This window comes from Rhopalosiphum maidis, chromosome 3, assembly GCF_003676215.2.
Source record: "Rhopalosiphum maidis isolate BTI-1 chromosome 3, ASM367621v3, whole genome shotgun sequence".
Lineage (NCBI taxonomy): Eukaryota > Metazoa > Arthropoda > Insecta > Hemiptera > Aphididae > Rhopalosiphum > Rhopalosiphum maidis.
The window spans coordinates 59,317,391-59,332,465 of NC_040879.1; the positions used below are offsets into that span (position 1 = coordinate 59,317,391).

Sequence of the window (15,075 nt, forward strand, 5' to 3'; positions counted from 1 at the left end):
AAGTAGATACTATATTATATTATCATACATATCATGATGTCTGTACTTTGTTGATTGTTCATAAACATGATTTTTAAATTATTAATTCAGCTTTATAAATTAAACCTGTTACTCGGATTTACAGATTGAATCCACGAATCCGGATTAGGCAAGCTAATGTCCAGCACTAGACTCGAGACATAAAATTCAAACAAATCGATTTTATTAAAGAATACGTTTTAGAATAAAATTTAAATAGTTTAATATCTTTTCTAACCAGGATTTAAATTTCAGACGATATAAATTGCAATTTAAGAATTTGGAACTAATTAAAATAAATAAGGGCCAAATTTATGAGTCAACTGAGGGCCTATAATCCATACCTACACATTCTAAAGTATTTATGATTATTTAAATAAACCCTATAAAATAAGTATTATATTATACTTATAGTATAAATGTACAATAAATTTTCATACCGTTCTACAATTTATTTTTGAGTGTTTGTACATATCGCTAAAACTACAGTAATGTCAATAATACATCGCAAGCCCGACATCTGTTAGTCCAACATCCCAGTAATCCGACTAAAAATACTAAAATTATCTTTCTCATATACGAAAAGCGCTATTTGTGAATTTTACTTTATTAATACAATATAAATTGAACTAGCAAGGTTATACTGTATACCAAATCTCTTTCTAGAGTATTAGCATTAAAATAACTGATTAAAAATGTTTGTTATTTTTGTTTTTCCCGATTGTTAAGAAAAAAACTAAAATTATTTATTTTTATCTTCAAAGTACTAACTAGATTCAATTTTCAATCAGACATAAATATTTGAAAATCAAAGCATTTTACTATGCTAAAAGTTAATTATAAATACATAAAAAACACACACACGCGATCATTTATATCATTGAAAAATTAATAAATTCATTTTTCTACTCACTAGATTTTGAATATGAATATGTATACATTTTTTCTTCTGATGTAAAATTCTGTGTTTTGTAATTTTCTAAGCAAGTTAAAAAATTATCGAGGGATAAATTAAAAGTGTTAAATTAGAAGTTACTCAAAAAAATTAAATAAATAATTCGTTATGTAACATTACGTATATTTAAAAGTAACTAAACTATAAATGTTAACTTACTCATTAATGCCCACTGAAGTCTAGCCTTGGAAAATAATAAATAAGTCGATTATTTTTTCAAAATTTAGCGTTTAGATAGTACTCTAACTAAGTTGTTGAGTACTTACAAAAATTATTCGAATCTGTAAGTACTTTTACGCGAGTAAGAAGTTTACACAAGACTGAACTACTGAAGTATATTTAAGTTGTTTTGAGTCTTCTGCGAACCGATTCAAACCGCGCCGGCTAGTATTATTATCACGATTGCAACTTGAAGATTGACTTGGCTTTCTACTTTCTAGTCTCGATTCAGATTGGTTATTAATATTTAGTGTTGATTATAAAGCTTTTATCTATATCCAGACAATTTATACTTAGACCATATTTTTTTTTATCCACGTACACAGATAAATCTTATGAAGTCATATTATTATTTTCAATGGTGTAACTGGGTAAAAGCTAGGGAGCAGAATAATTTTTTTACCAAAATCGTAATCATATTATTATGTTTGTTTTTGTAGAGGTCTTAAAACTAATTTATTGAAATAAATCTTAGATAATTATTACGTAAAATAATATTAAGTACTTACACAATAGCTTGTTATTAAAAATATGGTGGTACAACAGGTTTGAAGAAAAATATTAGTGCGATGATAATCGTACAAGGTTTATGAAATAAAATATTATTAGGTTACTTTGTATCCCAGAATTGATAGATAATACGATTACGTTGTATATAATATGTCAGCAGGAAAACCGTGAAATAAACTATGTACTTTATGTCATAACTGTGTGTCTGTGTTGTATATTATTTTCTATTTTTGAATACTTAAAGATTTCTACTGTTGGCATGTCTCTGATAGGAAGTGGGGAGAGAGACTTTGACTACTCTTGCACTCTCTACAATCACGCTATTGATTATCCTGTTTATCTTTGACTAAATATACGTTTAGACGTCTTCGCGGGCGACAAGCAACTACGGAGATTCGTGCAGAATCCGACTAGCCCATCGAAGTATGACCACGTGTCGGTGGTATACGCAGCTACGTCGTCGCTCGTGTTGCGTCAAGCTTAGCGTGTCCAGGAATTTTTTAAAGGGGGGAGGGTCCTAAATTTTTTTTTAAATGTAAAAACTGTTATACAATCAGTGGTTTGCACCTTAAGAATTTTAAATACTGAACAAACCGAGAAATTTCAAGAATTGCTGCTGGACTTTTGGACGCGTCGTCGGGACACAGCACGACCGACCAGCTGTGAACTCGTCTTTATTTTTAAATGCGGTATACGGATACGGTTAAGGTACCCCGTGGACGCGCACGCGCGGGTCGGTTTTTATTTTTAATAACAACAATATATACTGCACCGCGTGAGTGAGTGTAATAATAATAATAATAATAATAATATTGTCGGTCGCTACGCGTTGGCATTATTTCTACTGGTGCGGCGAGAAAACGAAGAGTGCCACTACGCGGGCTGGGCAGCGGCGGAAAGTCGGGAGGAACGGGAAAAAATAATATTTGTAATCCTATACCGCGGTCGTCTGCAGAGAGCAATAGCTGCTGACTTGTCGTCGTCGGAGCCGGTGCAGCCAACACGACCGGACGAACGCAGCGGCGGCAGCGGACACGCGTTTCTATTTTTAACGTGCCGGAGCGCGACGCCGCCGGGACCGCTGCGCGCCAGCGTCGACGCGCGATCCGCCGGCTGCGAAACGGTCCGTCGAACGCGAAACGATCCGCCGGACGCGAAACAACGATCCTACGAACGCGGCGCGCCGCTACAACAGTAGTAGTCAGAAAACCGTCACGACGGCTATTTACTCAACAGCCACTATATATAATAATATCACCACAGTATCGTTATACGTAATATCGGACTGGGCGTGTTTCGGAACGAAACCGTAAAACCGTCGCGGTCATCGGACGACCCGTTTGGTTAGGTTAGGTTAGGACGACCCGCCGCGCATCCACATATCGCTCCACCCGTCGAGGACCGCACGCCATGGCTCGACATGGGTGATCTCGCCGACACCATCGACGATCTCATATGCAGTTTCGAAAGCGATGGTAGCAAGACCATGGACACGCTGATCATGTACTTGTTCTGCTGGGCGCTCGTCGGTTTTGCCGCGCTGGCCGTCGGCAAGTTCGCCTATGGTCGGATCGCCCAGTACGCCGGCCGCAAATCTATTACCGCCCGAACAGCCGCCGCGGCCGGCGCGGAACCGGAAGCGGCGGCCTCCGGCGACCGGAAACCGTCGCAGCTGCACCACCATCGGGTCGTGCCCCCCACGCCGCCCGTGGCCCGCAAACGGCTGGGCTCCAAGACGGGCCGCACGTCAGCGGCCGTGGCTGGCGTGGCCGCCGGTCTGTCCGCCGTACCGGCCGCCGCGGCCGCCAGCAAGGCAGTTCTCGTCGGAACAGCAGCAGGCTGTCCACAGTCACCACCACAATACGCAGCACCAACGCCGAACGCCGCCCGCGGCCACCGGCAATGACCAGGACGCTGTCCGCTGGACGAACAACGTGTTAAAGTGGCTGTACGACGTGGCCGCGTCCGGCGGCGGCGGCGGCGAACCGTCGACCATCGACTATCTGCTGGGCGAGTGGACAGTCCGCCCTCAACGAGTATACAAAAAAATCGTTTGCCGAAGTGAGTCCGTTTTATAATAACCGTAATGACATAATAATATAATACTATAACGTCGACAACTCATCAAAAAAACCTCCCGTGAGCTTAAGACGGATGATGTTTGAAAAAAATATCGTCAACGATTTACGAAAACAGATTTTAAAGTTAAATTAATTAAATTTGTTTTGAAAAAAATCAAAAATCAAAATTTGATATTTCCGGAAATATCGTTTAAATTGTCAATGTTTTGTCACATAAGAGGTTTTTTGAATGACAATAATATTATTGTCGTATATATAACGTGTAGGAGGTTTAATTTATTATTTTTCATCAAGATTACGATGAAGATAAGGTGATAGTTGATTTTTTTTCAAATTTAAAGGGACTCCAAAACGTCATAATCGCACATTTGTCATGTACAGGAGGTTTTTTTTATGTGGACGACATAATAATATTATTATCGACTGGTAAAAAGTATAAACGACCAATCGAATTACAACGCTTTTCTCCAAAATCAAAAATATGTTTATATCGAGTTTTATTTTAGCTTTGGTGTCAAGGCTAAAGTTTTTTATAAAAACATTAAGGTTTAAGGATGAAATTGTAATTTATAAATAGTATAAACGCCTCTTTATTTTTGTAGATATCATGTTAACTGAATAGCTTCTGAAAAGCACTTCTAAAATGCTGTTTGTTCAAACATTTGTGTAGGATAATATTATTATCATTGCAATAATAATAATAATAATGATAATAATATATAATTTTAAAAATCAATTTAAACACTAATCTTTATAGTTTTTATCGAGAATAATATTTAATGTTAGAAACACTTGTAGCAAATATTTTTAAGCATAATTATTACTGCATACCATATTCTTCCAGCATATCGGTATCTAAAAAAAACTAAAAAATAGATTTTAAATCATGTCATCTGTATTGAAATTGAATAAATTTGATAACTAAAGACTTTAAGCAACACTAATGATGTTTATTAGCAGAGCTCGAATTGTATAGCATTAAAAAGTACTCAAATATACTTTATTATATGTCATAATAATAAGTAAAATATGATAAAAAGATTTTTATTGTTTTAAATTATTATTTTTTTTGATTAATTACAAAAATTAGGTAGTTATAAAATCAATTAAAAAAAAAAAAATGGTTTTTACATTGTTTTACACACGATGAAACATATTTTTTAAACACGTAAAATTATGACAAATAAAAATTTTACTACTGTACTTTTTCCAGTTTTTCACGATTAACCGCTTATTTTTCGTGATAATTAATACATACTCATTGCTAAAAACAAAAAAATAAAGTATAATCATTTAGGTTAAGTAAACCGTTAAAATAATTGTTGATATCGTAAAACTGTTATTAAGTAAGTATAGAAAAAGTCAAAATATGCCCTTTAACTCTAAACCGGTATAAAACGTGTAAAATACAATTTGATTTACATTTTTTGAGTCATAAAACAAACTTAAAACGTACAAGTATTTGTCTATTTTTGAAACATTCTACAAAATATGCATTTACTATAAAATTTGAGCCCTGCTGAATGTTGTTACGGTTTCATATTAGTAATGTCGTTCCTATTGACTGGTAGAAGGCCAAATACAAAAGCGACAGTTATGCCACTTTTCTCCAAAACTTAAATAAAAATAATACGTTATTTGGCCGTAATATTTCTATTTTTATACATCATATAATTCATATAGAAGTTATAATATATACAGTCCAGTCGCGATAACTCGAAAAACTTGACAACTAGAATTTTTTTTATTAAAAATAAAAAATAAATAAAAAATTTGTATTAAAATATAAATTAATATGAATTGGAGTTAGATATCTTGAAGCGAATTTTTATTTCCCTTCAACTATGAGTTATCGTAACTTGGCTGTATAATATATTATATATGTAACCTATCTAATATTAAAACCACCGTTTAACTTATTTTCTGATTTGATCGATGAATTAAAATAAACGTTTTAAAGTGTCATTTGTGTTTCAAATTGGTAATAGGTAATAGGTATTTATTACGTTATCGTAGTATTTAAGGTAATTGGATAATTTAAGCAAAGTATTTACCTAATCAATAAGCGTTTGATGAAAATTAGATTTTTCCATTTTGATCATCACCATTGAAACCAGATGGTGCAGATAGATAGAATTTATCCTTTCACTTTGTTTTGTCTGTCCAAAATCACTGCACTTGCGTAGTGGTTTTCAAGAAATAACGCCGGTTTATTCCGTTTCGGGTGTAACCAAACACATTAGGCACACCCGTTTATACGAATTATAATATTAGTTTTATATTAATATATTATTTATATTATTGTGTAATTACTTCTTATATAGTTATATATTAATCTATCTATAATAATATTTTTCAACTTATGGTACACGTACCATAGTGGTACACAGAAAGCTCAAAGGTGATATTTGAAGAAAAAACGCAAATAGTTTCTAATCAATTCTAATAAAACGTTCCATACATAATCGATAATGTATATATTTTTTTTATGAGAAAAAACAAAATTTACTTACTAAGTTAAGTAGCAGGTGAAAATTTTTAAAATGTGTAGCTGGTACTCGAATGTTAAAAGGTTAAGAGCCGCTGATCTATAATAATATAATCGTGTTACGCTATACCGTTCGTATAAACGCAGTAGAAAATCCTTCGAATATTATGTACAAAGTTTTGGTATATAAGGCTTTGACGAAAATTGATGTAAAAATTAAAATTGATTAACATGTCATATTATATTGAAAATAAGCCAAGTAGTGTTGCTTATTTATAACTTTTAAGCAAAATCACAATTTATCACATAAAAAAAAAAAAATGTTTTTTTGTTGTCTACTATAGTGTTCATTGACGATACTACCATTATTTTTGTTTTGTATTATTCAAATATGTTATGTTTATAGACACATCAAAGTTTTTTCAATTTGAACTTTCTAAGGGTTCTAAATAGTCATTACCTATACAATATTATTTAAATTGAAAAAACAATTAATAATATTGTATTAAATTTTAATTTAAAAGTTTCCACAATCCACCAAACCATTATACCGCCAGAATCTCTACAGCTGAAAGAAAAATGCATAAAAAATAAATACATTTTATAAGACATTACATTATACATAGGGAAATTTAGCTTTTAGGTATAAATTTACATTCATTAAATTGATTAAATTATTTACTAATATTAGTCGAATTTAAGAGTTAAAAAAAAGCAACCAACTATGTAACCTGCAGCTTGCAGGTGTAACTCTTAACTACCTAGTTAATACCCAGTTCTCATCTTCATTTAACATATTTATAAGACCAAAGATTTAATGTTAATAATTATTGTGTGTTATATATTTTGATGTTATATTAATATATTATTGAAATATCACGCACTCCTGTCATGAACTGGGCCGCACGTAATCCGGCAGTCTTCTATTTTGTTTCTAAATCCAGTGGTTTAGGGTGTAGTGTTTGGAAATTCAATGCGATTCACGCGCGAGGTGACACGACCGACGTGACAAGACGTAAATATAATAACAATAATGATTAATGTAAATAATATTATCGTGTTTGATATTGGCGTGGGCAGTGTATAAACAACAGACTGCGCGAGGCCCAAACTAATTGCGTACGCCGTACGGAGTGATAATCTCGTATTAAATGTAAATATATTCACGACTTGCAGCTGCACGTTAATTGTGCAGAGCAGCGTACATAATAATATAACATTATAATACGACGATAAAGTGTTTGTGCTGCCATCAATTAGCAATAGTTTTGTTAATATTATTTTACCGATTACCGACGAGATAATCCGCTGGTTATTTAGCAAGATCCGTTTTTTGAAATATGTACGGACTTAAGCCAGAGGACATTATAATATGTCGTACCGCCCCTCCCTGAATTTTTGATGTAGCTAACGGAAATCCGTGTTTACTTGTCCTATGCCTAAGGTCTTATAGGGGATAAACGAAATAAAATTTAGTAATTATTAACCAAGTTTGGGCTAGACAGTAATTTTTTTCAGTTTGTCTAGTTAAGATTATATAGAAAAATGTAAATATAAGTTTAAGTTTATCGGTTTCTTTTCTTTCTTTTTAATTTGGCCAAAGTTACAAGTTGAATAGAAAAAAGTAGCTTAATTTAGTTATTTTTGTAACTGAATATTCACATCTGTATCAAAGCGCAATAATTAAATTCAATAAAAGTATGAACACAAAATCAAAAGTATATTGGTAGTTAAAACAATACCTAAGGAACGAGTAATTAAGAGAAAAGGTCATTAAAACAGGTCAGTCCGTCGCTCGTCAAATATTAAAATTATTGATATGCTTGCTGTACGAGTGTTGTAAGTAGTCTTATTTAATATAATTTAATATTATTATGTGATTAAGTATGATTTCATTAAATTATATTTATACCTACCTATATAATATTTCAGCCGTAGTTTTTTTACCGAAATTAACTACCTAATGTAACGTACAATTTACATTACAGAAAAATAGAAAATACTTCAGAATAGCAAGAATTAAAAATAAACTAATGGTTTTGCTATTGTGTGTATTTTTTTTAAAAAATAATTTTGAATCAGTAAAAGCTTTCCAAAACTTTCGAATATCACTTAACTGTCTGTTGAAGTTTTAGTATTTTTTTTATAAACTACAGGAAGATAATGATTTTTTCTCTGGGGCTAACTTTTAGTAGCCCTAAAGTACTAAGTTTTTGCATTTTGTATGAATTGATTAAAAAAAAATTAATTATAATGTGTAAAAAACTTGTTTAGAGTTTATTATTTCGTAAATAAAAAACGAATATTGCTTATTATCTAAGTCTGGGAAAGAATGTCTACGATGTCTACGCGCAAGAATTATTTCTATGGTTCACAAGCAAAGCAAATGTTTTGCGTGTCGTGGAATTGTGGAATTTGTGCAATTTTCATGTGTATCCATATAAATATTTTCTCTATAACAACAACAGTATATATATGCCAAAATGTAATGTTTTACAAAAATAAAGCAGTTATTTGACAATAAAATTAAAATTTTAAATTAGCGATAAGGAGAGTAAATTAGGTAATGGAAAAAATAACGTGTTAATAAGTTAGATATACGTTAAGAACATCAAGCTACAAGGTAATAGTTAACAAACGGTATATTCCATAATATATATTATTAAGGGTAACAGTGATAAAGATATGTTATGATTTACAAGCCGATTCTTTTGAACTTACTTGAAAATATATTCATTTTCTTGTTTTAGAAATATTTTTCTTAAATTTTCTGAAGTTTAAATACCTTTTCAAGTTCTTGACTACTTACTGAACTACTCATTCGAAATTTTATAAGTATATTACATTATAAATATCATAAAAAATAATGATTGATATGAATAAAAAAAAAAAAAAATCGAAGAACGTATACCATTAAAGCGATAGAAAATATTAAAAAATATAATCTATTTTCAAAAATATCTGGTATTGTGGTGACTTAAAATTACGTTTAAAAAATATTTATGAAAACTTTAATACTTTTTAAAATGAGTCTTAATAAAACCTTTATATAAAAGAACCAAACATTTTATTCGTGTAGAATCGTATTTCTTATATTAAATTAAATTTTAATTCTTTGTTGTTTTTGTTATCTTGGAATTCAACAATAGTTACTTCTTTCTCGGTATAAGTTGGCAAATGGGTTGTTCAAAACAAAAAATTTATGAAAATCTCTTAAGTTCTAGCTTACAATTGTGGATTTAAGAAAATAGCCTCGTTGATAAACATATCAAAGAACTTGATAAAAATATAACTAATAAAGGTTAGGACTACTTTTTTGATTTTAAATAAATATTTTTAGATAAATTACCCCGATCGATTATAATTCAATCATATAACATTAAACTATGAATTAATTTGGTAAGTAGCCGTTTATAAAATTTTAAAATCTAAATAGTAATCATACAGCTTTATTTTTAGCAATATTTATATTGAAAGAAAATTTTTAGAAAAAATAATATGCAAAACTAAATTACAAAATTCATAAATATTATTTGGTTGTAAAGTGTTTCCCCGCTTTTTATTCTTGTAAATAACCATTTTCGTAATATGTAATATTTATAATTGTTTAGTAAAAAGCGAAAATATTAATAGTAAAGCAATAACTACGAAGTAGAAAGAGTGAAAACTAAAATAGTGAAGTATAATATAATAGCAAATATAATATACAGGTAGATATCAGTGGATAAATGAAAATGATGAAATACATCTGTGATCAAAATATGAATACTTAATTTTATTATACATAGTTGAATACACGGTTTACTAGGAAATAGATACATGAAAAAAAAAGTGAAATTCAATTTTTTATGCAAATTTATACTGAAATATACATATATATTATATTTACATGCAATAACAAATGAACAAATTTGTCAATTATGATTAAGTACAGTTTGGGGAATTTATTAATATGCTAAAACAAGAACAGAACGCCAACTTTATAAAATAATATTATGTATAGCTTATTATTATAACCTACACAACAATAATGATTGAATATTTTAAGCAATAGAAATTACAGTCTATGACATTGAATCTGTTTGGAAATAAAATGTGTGTTATTATAAAAACAATAAATAAAAGGTATTTTTGATTTAAATTTTTACAATAAAATTGGTCAAAAAATAATTTCAGTAGAGCTTACGTTTATTTTATAGAACAAAAATTAGCACCATTAGAATTCATATGTTTTTTACAAGTGAAAAAGTCCTATTGGCGGGATATACAACAATTAATTGGAAATATTGAAGTTATTAATAATAAAAATAATGTAATTAACCCACGTCATATTTTTTTTTGTACAATAGCCGGTAAATACGGTCGATACAAATAAAAATAAAGTAAATATAAAGATAATATAGTGCGTTACAGTGTGACAGGTTTTTGGAAATGCAAGGCTCTTCAAAGAGATTTTCGATGTTGATCTTTTGGGTACTCCGTGTGTTGTTTTATTTTTTAACGTTGATTAGCTAAATATACGCATTCTGTGAGGAAAACATTTTTTTAAATAAATGAAAAACGATGTGAGCAATTGCATCGCTTGAATAATTTAATCAAAAGAGACCATTATGATGCATCTGGCCTTCCCGTAAACCATGTAAAGTAGAGTTGCAAAAAAATTATAGTTAAAATAATATAATGAAAATATTAGAATTAATAATTATGACTTAAGTCATAAATCAATTTACCATTTAACGAATATTAAAATAAATTACTTATATAACATTATAGCAATATAAAAATGATATGATTTCAAGAAATATATTTATTAATAATACAGGATTCAGATCGTCTTCGCTTAGAATCCCCTTTCCTGCTATTCAATGATTTATTGCTGAATTCAAATGTAACATACATTACGGTGACTTGCTCTATAATAAATATTAATGAATTACTCTCGACATGTACTGTTCAGTAGAGTGGTTTTACACCTTTTTTATTTTGGATTTCGTCTTTCTTCACGATAAATACTTTGCATTCGACTGATTTAAATAAATGACAACATGTATAATACACGCTTGATATGTAGATACTAATTATGGCTATTGATAGCAATCGATGTATTAAATAAATTATCGTTTTGGGTCAAACCCACCAGTCCCCAATATCTCCTTCCTCCGGTAAAGTGGATTGATCAAATTAATTGAAGTAACATGTATATATTATAAACAAATTTATTATATAACCTAACCTAATGGCTTCGATGCTGAGAGTTGTCGTTCTTAAAAAAAAAAAATTATCGTTTTTCGCTCTGTTTTCGATACAAGTTGATAGTAATATATATAAGTAAGCACAGTTCACGAATTTTCATATTTTCACCGTTAAACCCGCCACATTTTCAATACATATTTGAAGATTGAGAACATTATAATAATATTATATCATGTCGAAGTGAGCCATAATAATGTAGTCGTACTCACCCGGAATAATGCCAGCCGTAGTGTTCAACGATTTCTAAACAATAAAGTCGCTGGAAACTCCGTAATATGCCACGGTCGTGACATTTGATATGAGTTTAATCGGTTTAATTTGAAAACGCACAATACATTGAAACGTTAATCGCATACTCTCGAGGTATTTGTGTGCAATTGTGCGTATTATATTAATAATAATAATAATAATCATAATAATAATAATGATAACGATGTACAAAACGATTTCTCTTGAACTGCATTGCGTGTCAAAGGCTTGTTAGGTGTGGTATTCTTATGTGTATGTGTGTGTGTGTGTAGTTGTAGAACGGCAACAGACAATGACGGTTTTATGACGACAACAACGACGGTTCATACAATCAAACAGAAACTAATTTTGCCAGTTTAAGTCATATAATAATATCATTAATATGATATTTGCGCCCTATTATGTGCGTTCTGTTCTTGTTCATACATTGCAGACGTTTAACAATATGCCATAGGGATTGGTGGTCAAGCATATATACAATATTATCAAGTATGAGTAGCATACAAATTGCGCCTCCCTATGTCACGGTGTTATTTGCTGCCTATCCAGTAGGGTGCTCAAGGTGGAGAGATTCATGGGATTTAAACCTTCTTCCTCTTTATTGATCCGGTAACTGGTGGGTAAAATTCACATTATGGTGTAATTTTCTTATTTATAGATGACTAATGAAAACTATCAATTAATTTTTTATGTAGGTAATAAAATATAAAATTTCAATTTTGGTAGCATTGTTAACCCATTAAATGATACAAAAAAAAATATAAATATTTAGCGACCCATGTCGTTTTTTTTAATTAACAAATTTACCTTAAAAATGCTGAAAAAATTTAATAATAAATTTAAAATTATTTAAAACGTGAATTATACTAATAAGTTAAACGTAAGTGGGGCGGAAAGAAAGCGAAGTGATCGGTTTTTTATTTACAAATACATGGACTGATGAAAACTTATGCCTTCCCTTTTAACAACTGAAATAATAGATAACCATGAGTTGGGTCTTAAATTTCAAAAACAGTATGTATTAGGCCCCGACGTATTTTATTGAGTACGTGGAGTTGGGTCCCAGTATATTTATTTTGGGAAAACTCAAGTTTGGTTATTTTAGTCTATTTGCGTTAACAAGGAGATACCGCTTAAAGATTACCTAAGTCTCTCTTAAACATTTTGTTTTTTTGTTACTTTAATCTAACATAACTTGATGATTATTAAATTAATGTGATTGTTATTATTTTTATTTTATAAAATTTATTTTACTACACAGCTTAATTTGATTTTACTTTTTTACTTTCATAGTTATTATTTTTATTATAATAAAGCTTAAATTAGAGAAAAAATTTAAAAACATATCTTTTACGAAGATAATCCGATCAATTCTCCACTGGTAAATCAAAACATAATTTCCGGTTATGTTATTATCAACAGTGTTGAGATAAAATAACACCATAAATCCAATTTGCATTTAATTTAAACAATAAAATATTTCGGGATCTAATTTCAAGTTTTTTTCCAATTGACGCCGCCACCGTGACACTTTAGAAACGTGCGTGATATTATATCATTATTAGCTCTTTCTGATATCGAAAAAAAAATCTACTCAGAAATTCTCCAACTATAAACGTCTTCAGATGAATAAAAAATTAGAAAACAAGTATCTATCGAAACTAAATTGATTGACGACTACTTCTATCTATACGTGATCCGGTGCGATAAGAGTTTAAAACAGACCTGTTTGAGTTGAATTACGCATGTTCATAGTTATAATAATATTATGTTTGTACATAGTTTGTCTGTGATCTTCACTTGTTTAATTTTCACTTCAGTAGCTGATACTCATCGTTCATCAGTTATTGATGTTAATATTGTAATAGTGATCTACTATAAAAGTAACTCTTAACATAGTTCGGTATATTTAAAAAATACATAATTTTTTTTTTTTAGGCGATTGGATGCAGGATACTATTAATTTAATTTGAACATATATATATAAATTGATTTAATTACTCAAGCCTTCCTTTATAAAATAATATGATTTAAATTATTTAATAAGATTTTGGCTTAAGTTACTGTGGAAATGAATTGTTGATAATTCAATTAAAATTGTGTTAAAATCATATTTTTATTTTTTTAAGTTTTATTTTTTGCTTTATTAGTACAACTATTTAGGTTAATTAAATTAAAATAATTTTGTAATATTATTTAGTATCTGGTACAATTTTTTGTTGTATCTCATTATGATGTCAAGGTTAGCCAAAATGAAATTGTCTGTACAATTTTGTACAACTAACAATTTTAATTCGAAACAAATTTTATTTTAATGTGAATTGTAAATTCAATGTTTTTTTAAGATCAACAAAGCAGATTTCTGATTCTGAGTTTAAAACATTAAACACATAGTACTTGAAACTTCTCATTGACTTTTATCTCTGCAGAGAAAAATAATACTTAGGGTATAATATTACAACGAACATTGTTCAAACCAAAAGTTTGATGAATGTCTATATATAAAAAATATTAAAAACAGTAATTAAAACTACAAAATGTATAAAATACGCGACCTTACATAGGTTGTTTTTGAAATGAATGAGGTTAGTAACATAAGTATACTCACTGCGATGTTCCAATAATGATTTTTTTTTAAATTTTTGTTTTACTTTCAAAATCCGGATTTAATCAAACTATTTTTATAATATTATTTTAAACATAAAGATAAACACTTGAATTGTATTTTTCTTATACGAATCGAGATGTGACTATGTTTTTTAGATTGCACACATCGATTTGAATGAGAACTTTTGCAAAATAAAAAATTATGAAATTTATTTGTTGTCGTTTAATATTAATATACATGATTAATTAAAACAGTGCGTTTTGCATTTAGAACTTATATAATAGAATAAAAAAATAACAAAATTAAGGTTAACAGATTTTTATATGATCGAATTTATTGTCATACATATAATTTATATGTTTAACAAAATATTAGTTACTTGTATACGTATATAGTGTGATAAGTTGGAGATAAAAGAAATTAACTATTGGAATATTTGTACTAAAATTTGAGTTTTTTGGTGATAATAGTAACATATTATCTTGTACTGGTTATTAGTGTAATATATATAATTTCAATTTATTTTTAAAATAGATAAGTTTTTAATTAAATTTTTAATAATGGAGTACAGTAATGTTGAATATGCAGTTATTATGGCTAGTTTAAGTGCATTGAAGTAAATGGTGGGGGTCCCCATTGAATAACTTTTGTAGATAAAAATTGATTATCAAAATGAAGTGTATTTGATTATGAT

At 29.7% G+C, this 15,075-nt stretch overlaps 1 protein-coding gene across 1 annotated transcript in view; it reads left to right on the forward strand.

The window, feature by feature from the left end:
- The first annotated feature begins 2,807 nt into the window (after nt 1-2,807).
- The window catches only part of LOC113556585, a 113,528-nt gene continuing 101,260 nt past the window's right edge, over nt 2,808-15,075 (forward strand). The window contains exon 1 of the mRNA XM_026961629.1: nt 2,808-3,763. The gene's annotated coding sequence lies outside the window, so the exon portion shown is untranslated. The remainder of the gene's footprint in view (nt 3,764-15,075) is intronic.